This window comes from Scylla paramamosain, chromosome 9 (assembly GCF_035594125.1).
Source record: "Scylla paramamosain isolate STU-SP2022 chromosome 9, ASM3559412v1, whole genome shotgun sequence".
Lineage (NCBI taxonomy): Eukaryota > Metazoa > Arthropoda > Malacostraca > Decapoda > Portunidae > Scylla > Scylla paramamosain.
The window spans coordinates 23677501-23692236 of record NC_087159.1 but is presented as its reverse complement, the minus strand read 5'-3'; the positions used below and the strand labels follow the sequence as shown (position 1 = coordinate 23692236).

Genomic DNA, 14736 nt, shown 5'->3' with positions numbered 1-14736 from the left:
ATATATATATATATATATATATATATATATATATATATATATATATATATATATATATATATATATATATATATATATATATATATATATATATATATATATATATATATATATATATATATAATTTCATTACAAGAATGGAACTTGATAATTATGATGCTGATAGTGATATAATTGCTGATTATTATTACACTTAATACCATTACTGTTTTTTATCATTAACATTATTACAGTAAAATCCCTCTCATCCGGCATTCGAGTATCCGGCAGCTTCAAGTATCTGGCACATTTTTCCCCGAGCCTTAAAATCAATAAAAAATCAATGTGTACTCATAAAATCTATTAAAATACCCGCGCGAGGCATACTTTGTCCCCTCGCCACCAGAGCGCACTGCTTCGCACCACCCGCGACCCACTGCACTGTGTTTACTCAGTGACTCAGTCCCGCGTGTGCACTGTTTATCGCCTGACGCCTTCATCATGCCTAAAGTTGTAGAAAAGAGGAAGCGTGTTGTGCTTACACTTAAGCAGCTGATCAGATCAGCTGCTGATTAAGATCAGCTGATCTTTGTTATGGTAAGATGCGTGAGTGTAGGGTGGTGATTGTGGACATAATTTCACTTCTATTCAAGTATCCGGCAATATTCAAGTATCCAGCATGTCAGCAGTCCTGTTGATGCCGGATAAGAGGGATTTTACTGTATTATTATTATTATTATTTTCCTTCACCCACACACACACACACACACACACACACACACACACACACACACACACACACACACACACACACACACACACTGTGCAGAGTTACAGCTGTAAGAGAGGGAGGGACATGGACAATGGCATACACTAATGTGGATGCTTTAGTTTCAGTGATGGATGAAGTGAATGAATTTATAAAAGCAAATGAACCAGACATCATGGTAATGGTAGAAACTAAACTAAGAGATTCAGAAACACCAAATTTAGGAGGGGGAAAGTACAATATGTGGATAAGAAACAGATGTGGAAAAGGAGGAGGTGGAGTGATGATGCTTGTTAAAAAGGGTATCAGGGTGGAGAGTGTGGAAAAGGCAGAAGGCTTGGTAGAAGGCCTAAACTTGCAACTGATAAATGGAAGAAGAGGATTACGATATGTCGCAGTGGTGTATGTTCCACCAAAAACAAAGACCTGGAATAGACAAGAGCATGAACAGTTGCTGAGTGAGACAAAAGAATGGCTTGTAAAAAAAATTAAAGAAAACAACAAAATTGTTATAATGGGAGATTTTAATTGTAAAGAGATAAATTGGGAGGAGTGGAACACAAGAGGAGGAGAAGACTCATGGGGAGATAAGGTTCTGAAACTGGCAGTGAACAATATTATGACACAGTGGGGTTGAGGAAAACACTAGATACAGAGGAGGAGAGGAGCCATCAAGACTTGATTTGGTATTATCAAAAAAAAAACAGATATTATAGAAGACATGAACTATAGTTGTCCACTAGGAAAAAGCGACCATGTCATGATAAGGTTTTGTATTAAAGAAAAAAAGAGAGGAAAGTAGATGTGAAGATTATAAAAGTGAAAGATTTAATTATGGTAAATCAAATTTTGAACAAATGACGAGATACTTTGGTGAAGCAGACTGGAGTACACTTATCACAGCAAATAATGTGCAAAAGAAGTGGGAAGCTTTCATCAGTATTTATGAAGAGGGAGTGAAAAGATATGTACCAAAAGTAGAGACAAAGAGAAGATATAACAATGACTGATATAATAGTAGATGTGAAATAGCTAGAGAGGAGAGGGAAACGGCATGGAATAAATGGCGGAGGAAAAATACGCAGGAGCTATGGCAAAACTACACAACTGCAAGAAATGAATATGTAAGGGTTATTAGAGAAGAAAGGAAAAATTATGAGAAAGATGTTATGGATAAATGCAAAGAGGAACCAAAACTATTCTTCAGATATGTGAACAGCAAAATGAAAAATAGGGAAAGAATAAGCAGATTGAAGGTGAATGGTCAAATGTGTGAGGATCCGGCTGAATTGGCAGATATAAGGAACAGGAGTTTTCAATCTGTATTCACAAGAGAGAAAACATTTGTGTGGCAGAGTGAGATGAGTGAAGAAATGGGTCTGGGGGAAATCCAAGTGACTGAAGAGGATGTCCAGAAACAGATGGAGGGACTAGATGTTAGGAAGGCCCCTGGACCTAATGGAGTGTCAGGATGGATACTAAAAGAGTGCAATCAGCTGTTGAAAGCTCCCTAATTGAAAGCAGAGTCCCAGTTGAATGGAAGAGAACCAACATAGTGCCAATCTGCAAAGGTGGTAGTAAAGAGGAGCCCTTAAACTATAGACCTGTGTCTCTAACAAGTATGGTGTGCAAAATGTGTGAAAGATTGGTGAAGGATAAATGGATGCAGTACCTAGAAGAAAATGAAGTGATAATAAAGCAACAATTTGGATTTAGGAGAGGGAGATCGTGTGTTACAAACTTACTGAGTTTTTACTCTAGAGTGGTGGATATAATACAAGAAAGAGATGGATGGGCTGATTGTGTTTATTTAAACCTGAAGAAGGCCTTTGATAAAGTGCCACACAGGAAATTGTTGTGGAAGTTGAAGCATAATGGTGGGCTAAGGGGGGCCCTGCTGAGATGGATGGAAAATTTCTTGACAAACAGAGAAATGAGAAGGGTGGTAAAAGATCAAAAATCGTCATGGAGGGAAGTCATAAGTGGAGTATCCCAAGGCTCAGTACTTGCACCAATCATGTTTGCAGTCTATATAAATGATATGATGGAGAGTGTGAATAGCTACATGAGCCTTTTTGCGGATGATGCGAAGTTGCTGAAGAAAGTTGAGAGTGCAGAGGACTGTGGAATGTTACAAGAAGGCCTGAACAAGATATCAGAGTGGAGTTATAGATTGGAAATGGAATTTAATTTAAAGAAGTGTAAGGTAATAGAATTTGGAAAAGGTACAAGAAGAGTAAAAGGAAATTATGTGTTGAATGGTGTAAGGTTGAGTGGAGCAGAAGAGGAAAAAGGATCTCAGTGTTACAGTGACTGAGAACCTATATATATATATATATATATATATATATATATATATATATATATATATATATATATATATATATATATATATATTAACAAAATTACAGGAGAAACCTATAACTTGTTGAGAAGAATAAGGCAGGTGTTTGCTTATATGGATGAAGAGATGGTCAGGAAGATGATCGTGTCGCTGGTAAGACCTAGACTAGAATATGCAGCAGTAGTGTGGTCGCCATACAAGAAAAAGTATATAAGGAAGTTGGAGAGAGTTCAGAGAGCAGCTACGGAGATGGTACCAAGTATCAGGGACTTGTCATATGAAGAGAGACTGGAAAGGCTACATCTACCAATGTTGGAAAAGAGGAGAGAAAGGGGAGACTTGATTGCAATATATAAAGCATATGAGGGAGTAGAGGAGATGGACCGGAGTGGCTTAATGGTCTGGGATACATGGGACACTAGAGGACATGGGAAGAGGCTGAAGAGGAGTGCTTGTAGAAGAGATGTCAAAAAATATAGTTTCCCATATAGGAATATTGATGTATAGAACAGTCTGGATGAGGAGATAGTAAATGCAAATACAAATAGTAAATACATGGATTCAAGGCTAAGTTGGATATTAAAAGATATGGAGATGGGACAGCACAAGCATAGCTCTTTTCCCATAAAGCACAACTAGGTAACCACAACTAGGCAACTAGGTAAATAAATACACACACACACACACACACACACACACACACACACTGTAAGCAAAATAGTTGGGAAAACTTATGAGTTACTAAGAAAGATGAAAGGGGCATTTTCTTACATGGATGAAGAGATGATGAAAAAGTTGATGGAATATGTGATTCAACCAAAGAGCTGCAACCAAATTGGTACCAAATTTGAGAGATTTAACCTATGAAGAAAGATTAAGGAGATTGAAGCTTCCATCATTACAAGAGAGAAGAGAAAGAGGAGACCTGATTGCTATATACAGAGCTTTAAAGGGTAAGGATCAAGTTGACAAAGAAGACTTATTTGTGTGGGACTCAAGAGATACAAGAAGACATAGAGTGAAATTCAAGAAAACAGCAAGTAGAAGAGATGTTAAGAAATATGGTTTCCCAAATAGAAACATAGAAATATAGAACAACTTAGATGAAACAGTGGTACAAGCAAAAAATATTCATGAATTTAAAGTTAAGCTGGATGCTTATAGATATGGAGACAGGACAGCACAAGCATAGCTCTTTTCCTGTAAAACACAACTAGCTAAATACACACACATTATTGTTGTGTTGTTGCTGATGCTGCTATTATTATTGTCAAATATGCTTTTTAGTCTTCTCTTATTCTTCTTTTCTTGATGTTGTTGTTGGTGCTATTATTGTTGTTATTATTATTATTATTATTATTATTATTATTATTATTATTATTATTATTATTATTATTATTATTATTATTTATCATTTTTGTTTTTATTATTATTATTATTATTATTATTATTATTATGATTATTATTATTATTATTATGCTTTGTCTTCTATCTTTCTTATTATTACTTTATTTTTATTTTTATTATTGTCACAATTCTGCTTCTTATTAGTTATTACTATCATTATTATGTCTTCTTCTTCTTCTTCTTCTTCTTCTTCTTCATCTTCATCTTCATCTTCTTCTTCTTCTTCTTCTTCTTCTTCTTCTTCTTCTTCTTCTTCTTCTTCTTCTTCTTCTTCTTCTTCTTCTTCTTCTTCTTCTTCTTCTTCTTCTTCTTCTTCTTCTTCTTCTTCTTCTTCTTCTTCTTCTTCTTCTTCTTCTTCTTCTTCTTCTTCTTCTTCTTCTTCTTCTTCTTCTTCTTATTATTATTATTATTATTATTATTATTATTATTATCATTTTTTATTATTATCACTGATTCCAAAGTGTTATTTAGAAAACTTTTCAAATGTCGAGTCTGTCGCTGAGAGCCAAGGAACTTTTTTATTTTTTTATTTTTTTTTTTTATTTAAACTAAAATTTACATCAGGCTCAAAACAACACGTTTTTTTATGCTGCTATTTAAAAAGCCTATACTTAAATATAAAGAAGAAAATATATACAAAAGCGAACTCATCCTACTATATATACACGTGTGATTAACACAGCACTAAATTAATAATAATAATAATAATAAACGGTTTATTCTTTAGGCAGTCAACAAACTGAAAATGTACATTGGGGTTGGGGAAATACTTGACATTAATCCTAAAGGTAAGTCAAATCTAGAAGGGACTACTGATTGATGGCTCGCACCATGGTGGGAATCGCACAGAGTGCGATTTTACGCCACCTGTGTGCAGCCACTTTCACTTGCTGAAGTGTCATTGTCTGTGTATCACTCGTGGCTGCCATAAACACATTCCAAAGTCTGGAGGTTCTGGCTGTGTAAGAGCACTTGTGCTGCCTTGAGTAAGATCGAGGCACCTGCACCAGCATTTCACTGGAGGTGGTGGTCCTGGACTTCCTGTGGACAGCTCGTGGTGGGAGCCTTAGCGAGCTGAGATGAGGGACCTCCAGAACCCAGGCCTTGTGCTGGACCACCAGCGCCAACACGTCCCGCCGATGCTCCAGCGACGTGACTCCGGTCTGCTCCTCCTGCTGCTGCTGCTGCTGCTGCTGCTGTCCGTCCATCCCCACCAAGTGCAGGGCATGTCGTTGCACAGCATCCAGTCTCTGCAAGTGGGTGGGGACACTCGACATCCAGGACAAGGCACTATACTCCATACAAGGCTGTATCTGAGCCTTGTACAGTGTGAGGATGCCCCAGGAGTCGAGGTTTCCTGACATCCGATGCAGTGCAGAGGCCCGCTGGGAGGCCTGGTGGGCAACAGCAGCAACATGGCAGTCAAAGTGCAGGCCACAGTCCACTGTCACTCCCAGCAACTTGACATGTTCCTGGAGGGGAAGTGTCTGGCTTTCAAAACTCAGACAGCCTGAGACGGCCGGGGTGGCAGCTGGGGACCGTGAGATGACCATGGCCTGTGTCTTTTCTGGAGCAAAGCTGACTTGCCATGCTTCTCCCCACTCCATCACCAGCCTGAGCTGCCTGTTCAGCTCTCTGACGGCTCGCTAACTGTCGGAGTGGCAGTAAGAGCAGGAGAGACTGCAGTCGTCGGCATATGCAAGCAGAGTCGGTATTTGCCGCAGGAGGTCATCAATGTATATGTTCCACAGGATCAGGCCCAACACTGAACCCTGTGGAACTGAGGCCTGTATAGGTAACGGCTGGGATGCCTGTCCATTGATGACTACCCGGAGGTTTCTCCCCTGGAGGTATCCTCGAGCAGTGCAAGGAGGTTGCCCTTGATACCTTTGGTGCAAAGCTTTTTTAACAAGCCCCGTGTGCCAGACCCTATCAAAGGCCCCAGCAATGTCCAGGGCCACCACAAGAGTATCCAGGCCTTCGTCCAGGGCATCCTGCCAGCCTTGGGAGAGGAGGGTGAGGAGGTCTGCTATTGAGCAACCAGGCCGGAAGCCGAACAGCCTGTCTGAGAGGAGGTGGTGCTCACTCAGGTAATGACAAATGACACGTGTAGAATCCTTGTTGACAGCCCAGCACGTGCCACGATGACACACACACACACACACACACACACACACACACACACACACACACCATTGTTATTATTGTGGTTGTCATTGTCATGCTCATACTGAGTGAAAAAAAAACAACGTTGCTTAGGAAGTTCAGCTACGTGGTTTGTTATCACTTACTACAAAAGTATGGCCAGCCAGTTTTTCTATACAGAGGGTCCACCTTGACCCCAACGAAGACTTGCCTGACTGCTTGGCACTTGTCATGTGCTGGCTGGGTGCAGCACCTCTATCTGCAGCCCCTTCCAACCCCACCACCTACTGCTACTGCCAAAAGGACAAAAGGACTGTCATGCTCACCACCCTAAACTGATTTTTGTTATTATCTATTTCTGCACCGTCTTATTGCTGACTCTTGCCCACCTGCACTCTCCAGCAGCAGGTACTCCCCATCATCAGCAGGTTATTTTCCTCTGCTCTGTTCTTCCTCAGGTCAGGACTCTAGTACCACAGCAGAAACCTCTCGGAGGCTTCTCCAGCCTCTCTCTCTCTCTCTCTCTCTCTCTCTCTCTCTCTCTCTCTCTCTCTCTCTCTCTCTCTCTCTCTCTCTCTCTCTCTCTCTCTCTCTCTCTCTCTCTCTCTCTCTCTCTCTCTCTCTCTCTCTCTCTCTCTCTCTCTCTCTCTCTCTCTAGCAGCAGGGAGTCATCATAGTTAGCTACCTTCAGGGTCCTTCTCAGGCCACCACCCTGGCCTCCAGCACACACCTCACAGGTTGTCTCGCTTCTCAGGCACAAGACCCACAGACACAAACAAGACTAATACCTTATATAAATCCAAGGAAAGGATGAGCATGCTTACTACAGCCATTCACATTTATTCATATACTTAGAAGTGAAACAAGTGCATCAAATAACATGATAATTACGCACACACACACGAGTTGTCGTCGAGTAAACAAGCAGCAATCCAAGCTCCAGCAGAGAAAGATTTTGTTTGACGACAGCTACCACTAGGAGCCTAGAATGTGTTCCCAGGTAGGAGCTATGCTCAAGTAAAGTTGTCCTGTCTCCAGGAATAAAAAAAATAAGGGAAAATTTAAGTAATAACAGATGTAATAAAATGAGTAAAAGCTCCAGCAAGGCGGACGCCATAGGTGGGAGCGGAATGTTGCCAACAGGGTCACCATTCCCAGGATTTGAGGAAGATAATAAACTACATGAAAAAATGCAAGGAAGGAAAGTGGTTTTAATGGAGGGGATGATCAGTGACCTCATTGAAAGAGTGAAAAAAATTATAAAAAAAACATGACATGGAAGAGGAAAACAAAGAATTGAAAACACTATGTGCTGATTTAAAAACAAAATTGAAGGAAAACAATGATATTGTTAAAAAACAGGAAAATGAAGTGATAGGGATGAAAAGTGAACATCAAATCTGGAGGAAGGAAAAAGAGGAAGAAAAAGTTAACTTTACAGGAATCACAAGCGCAAAAGAAGGAAAAGACAGATGTAAGTAAGGAAATTGTGAAAGTGATCAAACAAAAGGAATCGATGGTAAGGGACTCAGTGGACAAAAAGAAATGTACTGTTATACATGGATTAAAAGAGGAAACAGAGCCAGTAAGATACAAGAGGGAAAGAGAACAAAAAAAGGTAGCAGAGGACGTTATAAGAAATATACAGAGAGAAGGGGAGGACTGGATAAGTGAAATTGAGGAAATACATAGACTGGGAAAGTATATAGAAGGAGGAGAGTGACAACTGAAAGTAAGATTTAGGGCACAAACAACAGCCATAGAAGTGATATCGAATGCGTGGAAACTGGACAAGACAGAGCAATACAGGAAAGTCTGGATAAAGAGGGACATGAATAAGGAGGCGAGACTCAAGGTAAACGATCTAATAAAAGAAGCAAAGGCAAAAACAGGGAAGGAAATAGGGAAGGAACAGAACAGAGGAAGAGAAAAAAAATTCTATTAGAAGGTAAAAGACGAGAAGCTCAGGAAATGGTATCTGATAAAAAAAGAATAGAAAATGTAAATAATGTATGGAAAAATAAAAAGTGGGCACTGGCATATACAAATATAGATGGTTTAATATCAACATTGTGAGAATTGAATAATTATATTAAGATAAAGCAGCCCGACATCATGGGTATTACTGAAGTTAAACTAAATGAGACAACAGAAAATATAGGAATTGGTAATAGTAATTATAATGTGTGGATAAAACAGAAATAATAAGAAAGGGGGAGGAGTCATGTTACTTACAAAGAAGAGTATAACAGTGGAAGAGGTTGAAATAGGAGAAGGAATGGCCAAAGTAATTAGAATTCAAACAAAAAGGAAAGGAGAAGGAAGAAGAGATTTTGCAGTGGCTTATGTACCCCCAAAGATGAATACATGGATACAAGAGGATTATAAATTATTGTTGAGAGATACTAGTAACTGTTTGGAGAGAATACTGGCAGAGAGTAATAATATAACACTTATGGGTGACTTTAATTGTAAGGAGGTATGCTGGGAAGAGTGGACCATGGACGGGGGAGAAGAGTCATGGGGATATATGCTTCTAAATTTAATAATGACAAATACTATGACCCAGTGGATTGGAGAAAATACAAGATTTGGGGGTAATGAAGAGGCATCAAGGCTAGACTTTTTTTGTTTACAAAGGAAATGGACATCATTGAAGGAATAAATAAAAAGTACCCACTAGGTAAAAGTGACCATCTGTTAATCGAATTCAGTATAGGCAGTGGTCCAATAGAAAATATTAATGAAATTTACAAGAATGGGAGATATAATTACAGGAAAGCAGATTTTATCAGGTTGAGGGAATATTTTGCAGAGGCTAAATGGGAACAACTGTTCACAGTAAGCAGTATGCAGGAAAAGTGGGACATATTCATGGAAATTTATAACGAAGGGGTCAGTAGATATGTACCGAAGATCAAAACAAAGGAAGTGAAAAAGAAAAAGACTGGTTTAATACGAGATGTATAACAACAAGAAAAGAAAAAGAAGCAACATGGAATAGATGGAGAAAAAAAGGAGGAAGTGAGAAATGGGAAGATTTCAAGAAGGCAAGAAATGAATATATCAGAATCCTGAGAGATGAAGAAAGGAATTATGAGAAAGATATAGTTAACAAATGCAAAGATGAGCTGAAGTTATTTTTCAGATATGTGAATGGGAAGATGAAAAACAGGCAAACAATAGATAAATTAACGAAAGATGACATTACATATGAAGATACACAGTTACAAGCGGAATTATGAACAAGTGCTTCCATTCAGTATTTACCAAAGAAAGCAAATTTGAAGGAGAAAGAGCATGGCACAGAGACAGTGTGATGAGAGAGATACAGGTGGACATAAGTGAAATTAAGAAGATTATGAAAGATTTGGATGTAAGTAAGGCTCAAGGACCAGATGGAGTGTCCAATTGGATACTTAAGGAATGTTGTGAACAATTGGCAGAAAGTATACACAATACCATAGTATGTTCTTTTAAGGAAGGAAAAATTCCTCTAGACTGGAAGAGAGCCAATATTGTGCCCATTTTTAAAGGAGGTAATAAAGATCCATTGAATTACAGACCAGTGTCCCTAACAAGTGTGGTGGCAAAAATAGGGGAAAGAATAGTTAAAAACAGATGAATGGAATATTTAGAAGAAATACATACATTGACTGACATACAATTTGGTTTCAGAAGTGAAAGATCTTGTGTCAAGAATTTAGTAAGCTTTTATAGTAGAGCAATTGATATAATTCAAGAGAGAAAGGGTTGGGCAGACTATGTTTATTTAGACCTAAAAAAAGCATTTGATAAGGTCCCACACCAGAGACTGCTATGGAGAATTCAAAATATAGGGGATTTGCAAGGAGACACACTGAATTGGATTACAGACTTCTTGAGGGATAGAGAAATGAGAACAGTAATAAAGGGAGAAACATCAGAATGGTGTAGAGTTACAAGTGAAGTACCACAGGGGACAGTCTTAGCCCCTGTAATGTTTCTGGTGTATGTCAACAATATGGTGGATGAGGTTGACAGTTATATAAGTCTGTTTGCAGACAATGCAAAATTATTGAAAAGAGTGGAAAACAATATGGATTGTGAAATATTACAGAAAGATCTAAATAAGATATATAAATGGAGTAAGAAATGGGAAATGGAATTCAATGTAAAGAAATGCAAGGTGATGGAATTAGGAAAAAGCAAAAGAAGATTGACAAGTTCGTACACCATGGGAGAAGTGGAAATTAAGAAAACCAAAGAAGAAAAGACTTGAGAATTATAATAAGTGATAATTTATCACCAGAAAAATATGTAAACAAAATAGTTGGGGAAACCTATGAGTTACTAAGAAAGATGAAAGGGGCATTTGCTTACATGGATGAAGAGATGATGAAAAGTTGATGGAATATGTGATTTAACCAAAACTGGAATATGCCACAATTGTTTGGTCACCCCATAATAAAAAGGAAATAAGGAAAATAGAAAGGATCCAAAAAGCTGCAACAAGCTTGAGAGATTTAACCTATGAAGAAAGATTAAGGAGATTGAAGCTTCCATCATTACAAGAGCGAAGAGAAAGAGGAGACCTGATTGCTATATACAGAGCTTTAAAGGGTAAGGATCAAGTTGACAAAGAAGACTTATTTGTGTGGGACTCAAGAGATACAAGAGGACATGGAGTGAAATTGAACAAAACAGCAAGTAGAAGAGATATCAAGAAATATGGTTTCCCAAATAGAAGCACAGAAATATGGAACAACTTATATAAAACAGTGGTACAAGCAAAAAACATTCTTGAATTTAAAGTTAAGCTGGACACTTATAGATATAGAGACAGGACAGCACGAGCATAGCGCTCTTCCTGTAAAACACAACTAGGTAAATACAACTAGGTAAACACACACACACACACACACACACACACATATATATATATATATATATATATATATATATATATATATATATATATATATATATATATATATATATATATATATATATATATATATATATATATATATATATATATATATATATATATATATAATTTTTTTTTTTTTTTTTTTTTTTTTCCCTCCATGTAAGAGGGATATTGACCAAAGGCAACAAAAAAACAATAAAAAACAAAATGCCTACTGAGATGCCAGTCCCATAAAAGGGTCCAAAGCAGTAGTCAAAAATTGAAGGATAAGTGTCTTGAAACCTCCTTTTTTGAAGGAATACAAGTCATAGGAAGATGGAAATATAGAAACAGGCAGGCATTTCCAGACTTTACCAGAGAAAGGGATGAATGATTGAGAATACTGGTTAACTTCTGCATTAGAGAGGTGGACAGAATAGGGGTGAGAGAAAGAAAAAATCGTTTTTTTTTTTTTTTTTTTTTTTTTTTTTTTTTTTTTTTTTATGTAGGAAGGACACTGGCCAAGGGCAACAAAAATCTAATAAAAAAAAATGCCCACTGAAATGCCAGTCCCTTAAAAGGGTCAAAGCAGTGGTCAAAAATTGGTGGATAAGTGTCTTGAAACCTCCCTCTTGAAGGAATTCAAGTCATAGGAAGGTGGAAATACAGAAGCAGGCAAGGAGTTCCAGAGTTTACCAGAGAAAGGGATGAATGATTGAGAATACTGGTTAACTCTTGCGTTAGAGAGGTGGACAGAATAGGAGTGAGAGAAAGAAGAAAGTCTTGTGCAGCGAGGCCGCGGAAGGAGGGGAGGCATGCAGTCAGCAAGATCAGAAGAGCAGTTAGCATGAAAATAGCGGTAGAAGACAGCTAGAGATGCAACATTGCGGCGGTGAGAGAGAGGCTGAAGACAGTCAGTTAGAGGAGAGGAGTTGATGAGACGAAAAGCTTTTGATTCCACCCTGTCTAGAACAGCAGTATGAGTGGAACCCCCCCAGACATGTGAAGCATACTCCATACATGGACGGATAAGGCCCTTGTACAGAGTTAGCAGCTGGGGGGGTGAGAAAAACTGGCGGAGACGTCTCAGAACACCTAACTTCATAGAAGCTGTTTTAGCTAGAGATGAGATGTGAAGTTTCCAGTTCAGATTATAAGTAAAGGACAGACCGAGGATGTTCAGTGTAGAAGAGGGGGACAGTTGAGTGTCATTGAAGAAGAGGGGATAGTTGTCTGGAAGATTGTGTCGAGTTGATAGATGGAGGAATTGAGTTTTTGAGGCATTGAACAATACCAAGTTTGCTCTGCCCCAATCAGAAATTTTAGAAAGATCAGAAGTCAGGCGTTCTGTGGCTTCCCTGCGTGATATGTTTACTTCCTGAAGGGTTGGACGTCTATGAAAAGACATGGAAAAGTGCAGGGTGGTATTATCAGCGTAGGAGTGGATAGGACTAGAAGTTTGGTTTAGATCACTAATGAATAATAAGAAGAGAGTGGTTGACAGGACAGAGCCCTGAGGAACACCACTGTTAATAGATTTAGGAAAGGAACAGTGACCATCTACCACAGTAGCAATAGAACAGTCAGAAATGAAACTTGAGATGATGTTACAGAGAGAAGGATAGAAGCCGTAGGAGGGTAGTTTGGAAATCAAAGCTTTATGCCTTTTGATATGTCTATGGCAACAGCAAAAGTTTCACCAAAATCTCTAAAAGAGGATGATCAAGACTCTGTAAGGAAAGCCAGAAGATCACCAGTGGAGTGGCCTTGACAGAACCCATACTGGCGATCAGATAGAAGGTTGTGAAGTGATAGATTTTCAAGAATCTTCCTGTTGAGGATAGATTCAAAAACTTTAGATAGGCAGGAAATTAAAGGAATAGGACGGTAGTTTGAGAGATTAGAATGGTCACCCTTTTTAGAGACAAGCTGAATGTAGGCAAACTTCCAGCAAGAAGGAAAGGTAGATGTTGACAGACAGAGCTGAAAGAGTTTGACTAGGCAATGTGCAAGCACAGAGGCACAGTTTCAGAGAACAATAGGAGGGACCCCATAAGGCCCATAAGCCATCCAAGGGTTTAGGCCAGCAAGGGCATGGAAAACACCATTGCGAAGAATTTTAATAGGTAGCATGAAGTAGTCAGAGGGTGGAGGAGAGGGAGGAACAAGCCCAGAATCATCCAAGGTAGAGTTTTTAGCAAAGGTATGAATGAAGAGTTCAGCTTTAGAAATAGATGTGATAGCAGTGGTGCCATCTGGTTGAAATAAAGGAGGGAAAGAAGAAGCAAAGTTATTGGAGATATTTTTGGCGAGATGCCAGAAGTCATGAGGGGAGTTAGATCTTGAAAGATTTTGACACTTTCTGTTAATGAAGGAGTTTTTGGCTAGTTGGAAAACAGACTTGGCATGGTTCCAGGCAGAATTGTAAAGTGCATAAGATTCTGGTGATGGAAGGCTTAAGTACCTTTTGTGGGCCACCTCTCTATCATGTATAGCATGAGAACAAGCTGTGTTAAACCATGGTTTGGAAGGTTTAGGTTGAGAAAAAGAGTGAGGAACGTACGCCTCCATGCCAGACACTATCAACTTTGTTATGCGCTCAGCACACAGGGACGGGTCTCTGACACGGAAGCAGTTGTCATTCCAAGGAAAATTAGCAAAATACCTCCTCAGGTTTCCCCAACTAGCAGAGGCAAAATGCCAGAGGCACCTTCGTTTAGGGGGATCCTGAGGAGGGATTGGAGCGATAGGTCAAGATACAGATACGAGATTGTGATCGGAGGAGCCCAATGGAGAAGAGAGGGTGACAACATAAGCAGAAGGATTAGAGGTCAGGAAAAGGTCAAGAATGTTGGGTGTATCTCCAAGACGGTCAGGAGTACGAGTAGGGTGTTGTGCCAATTGCTCTAGGTTGTGGAGGATAGCAAAGTTGAAGGATAGTTCACCAGGATGGTCAGTGATGGGAGAGGAAAGCCAAAGCTGGTGGTGAACATTGAAGTCTCCAAGAATGGAGATCTCTGCAAAAGGGAAGAGGGTCAGAATGTGCTTCATTTTGGAAGTTAAGTAGTCAAACAATTTCTTATAGTCAGAGGAGTTAGGTGAGAGGTACACAGCACAGATAAATTTAGTTTGAGAGTGACTCTGTAGTCGAAGCCAGATGGTGGAAAACTCGGAAGATTCAAGAGCGTGGGCATGAGAGCA

At 39.0% G+C, this 14736-nt stretch overlaps 1 protein-coding gene across 14 annotated transcripts in view; it reads left to right on the top strand.

Moving 5' to 3' along the window:
• LOC135103725 (stress-activated protein kinase JNK-like) overlaps nt 1-14736 on the top strand; it is a 310917-nt gene that overhangs the window by 133990 nt on the left and 162191 nt on the right. The gene's annotated exons all lie outside the window — the stretch shown is intronic.